This window comes from Dermacentor andersoni, chromosome 6 (genome assembly GCF_023375885.2).
Source record: "Dermacentor andersoni chromosome 6, qqDerAnde1_hic_scaffold, whole genome shotgun sequence".
Lineage (NCBI taxonomy): Eukaryota > Metazoa > Arthropoda > Arachnida > Ixodida > Ixodidae > Dermacentor > Dermacentor andersoni.
In genome coordinates, this window is record NC_092819.1 from 102,073,847 (window position 1) to 102,076,911 (window position 3,065).

At 42.4% G+C, this 3,065-nt stretch overlaps 1 long non-coding RNA gene across 1 annotated transcript; it reads left to right on the forward strand.

The window, feature by feature from the left end:
* The first annotated feature begins 420 nt into the window (after positions 1-420).
* LOC126522659 (uncharacterized) lies at positions 421-1,859 on the forward strand. Its single transcript, XR_007597498.3, has 3 exons — positions 421-849; positions 915-1,157; positions 1,401-1,859. It is a non-coding gene; the product is annotated as an uncharacterized lncRNA (long non-coding RNA).
* The last annotated feature ends 1,206 nt before the right edge of the window (positions 1,860-3,065 follow it).

Below are 3,065 nucleotides of genomic sequence, written 5' to 3' on the forward strand. Positions count from 1 at the left end.
AGATGGCACCCTTGTTGAGGCCGTGCCTCACTCTCTGCGAAAAGGCTACCCGCTCTTTTTGTCTTTCGACCCCAATCGCCTCATAAAAAAACCTTCGTACTAGCTTTCTTGAGCGAGAAATGATAGATGGCAAAGGACAAATATAAGGTGGCTTATACATACTTGAAGAAACTCCTTGAAATCAGTCACAGTTGTTGGTTAAGCCAGTCAGATTTCTTACCCGTGCACACATTGAATCCAACTTAGAGAAAATGAATGCGCGCAGGGCCGTTCACATATTTTCTCCGCCAGCAATAGCAACACTTCAGTTTCTTCATGAAAACCCGTGATGCCATCCTGATGCATGCCAGTTCAAAAATTGCTCGGCAACAATCGCTTTTATGAAGATGATAGCGAAATGGTACGCCCTTCATGATATCAGAGCAGTAAAGGCAGGCGGACAGCATGAAGAACCATTTTTCACAACAGACAATGAACGACTCTTCTGACTGGAACTAGATTTCGTCTGTTATCTAGAAGACCTCCAGATGCAAGGCGGTAGATCAAGTCTAATGACCAAAGAAACCTATAAAGTGACACTGCTCACAACATTGATCAACAGTGACACTGATTGAATTTCTCCTTGACCATGTGAAGTAGGCCATATTATTTCTTGTCTCAGTTTTCAGCTGTTTACATCAATGTGTTTTACAGGTTACTTTTCTAATTGCAGTTACTGCTACGTCTTGACACGTGGTCTAAACAGCGACCCTGTGGAATCAGTGCTTTCGCTGTTTTCGGCAGTTTAACGGCGGCAACGATAAGGTGGATACCAGGACTGCACCTTTCACAGCGAAGAAACTGCTGAAGGTACTGTCTAAAACATATTTTGAATTGCATTAATATAAAACGCGCCCTTCCTTTTTTTTTTTCAGGTTGGCATTCTTCAAGCCGCAAGGAATGGAAATGCGCCCACTTCTTATGAAATGAAGGCACCACTGAGGTTGGCCATTTCACATGCTCAAACATGTACCCTGCCAGCTGCCATTGAACTGGCTATCAGGGAGCTTTCCAGTGAGCTGGAATTTCAAATGCTATGGTCTGATGCAGAAGCAGATCTTGAACTAGCATCAGTAGCTTTTCTGGCTGGGTACATTGTACGAGCTTGTGAAGAAAAGGTATGAATAGTTTCTTTTTTTTTTTAGTGGAGACAAATCTTGTTTTAAATTGAACCTAATCTTTGTGACCTTAATGTTTTGACCTTTTAATTGACCTCAATGTGAGTGTTTTTGGAAGTTCCGAAGCCTGTGCATAACTTTGCGCTGCATAACTTTATTTATACTGTTACGACTCTTTGAGCAGAACCTTTCCTTACCACAATGAAGTTGTTGATTTATGAAACATCTGACACTGGTTTTCAGGTGCCATGCGAATTGTGCAAGACCCTACTGGAAGCACTAGAACCAACCGGGCCACTCTACGGACTGATAGCAAATATAGACAATGGAGGCTTGACATACCCTAAAATGGAAGTTGTTAAGCGTTGCCAGATGACTTGCATCTTTGTTCAGTGGGTCATGAAAGCATGAGATTCGAAAAAGCAGCAATCTGTGCCACCTGTTGATGTCGGCATTACTGCCACATTCCACACAGTGTCGGCAGTTAATGTGGGAGAAAGGACCATGTTCACACTGAGGAACATTACAAAATATTCTTGAGGGTGTTGCATGAATATCTCTCAAGAAAGGTTCTCCGTTTCTGAATACCTGTGAATATATTCTTCCTTGCTTATGACAGTGCAATAAATGTATCAAGCTGCTGGCTGAAGTGCTGGCTGCACTTTTCTTGGCTGCAGCTGCACTTGTAAACTTCCGGCAACTTCACCTGTATTGAATTGTTTGTTTTAATGAATGACTTAAATGTGGACATGCAGGCATGTAGCCAGAATTTTTTTGTTGTTGGACAGAGCCTGAGGTGATTTTGATGCCAAGCAGGATGGGGAGCGGGAAGGCGCTGTTGGGCGAGTCATACTTGTCAGGAACACTGGCAAGAAAGAGGAAAAGTTAAACTTCGTTAAAAGGGGCGCACTCTTTAGATAAGCTCCAGAATTCAGTAGGCTTCGTTTTGATGAAATACAATCTACTGATAATTATTTGCGATGATAAGCATTTTTATTTCATCTAAGTTAGTTTACATTACTTGGGGAAACTCGGTACAAGTTCTCCCTATGTAAAGTTTTTACTTTGCACATGTGTTTACGAGAAGTGTATAAAAGTACTGATAGATTGCTTCAAGCAAAACCCGTCTATGGAAGTGCGTTAGCCAGTCGTGCATCGTACAGGCAACTGTCACGGATAGCGTTCAGGCGTATTCTAGAACAGATTTGCACCCCTGTGACACTCTGTTGGCGTTTGTGGCGTAATCAGCACTCCTAATGACGACTTAGAGATTTTATCTGCAATTTCCAAATATAAAACGCATTATTTCTGCCTTGATTGAAGCGGAGATCATCACGTGCTGACGCAGCTGTGAAGGTGCTCTCTATCAGCAGCCGTCCCCTAACAGTGGTGCTGCAGCGGGCGCACGGAGAACAATCTCCAATGGTATTCACTGCATGCTTGGAATAAGTATTCAAGCTATTAAACTGGGAAGGCTTAGTAGTGAGAATCAACGGCGAATATCTAAGCAACCTTCACTTTGCAGATGATATATGTCCTGTTCAGCAACACTGACGATGAGTTACAACAAATGACTGAGGACCTTAACAGAGAGAGTGTAACAGTATAGGGTTGAAGATTAATATGCAGAAGACAAAGATAATGATCAATGGACTGGCAAGGGAACAAGAGTTCAGAATCGTCAGTCGGGCTCTAGAATCTGTGAAGGAGTACATTTACCTAGGTCAATTACTGACAAGGGACCCTGCATGAGAAGGAAATTTACAGAAGAACAAAAATGGGTTGGAGTGCATACGGCAGGCATTGTCAGATCCTGACTGGAAGCTTACCGCTATCATTAAAAAGAAATGTGCACATCAATGCATTCTACCAGTGCTGAAGTATAAGGAGCAAAAACTTTGAGATAGA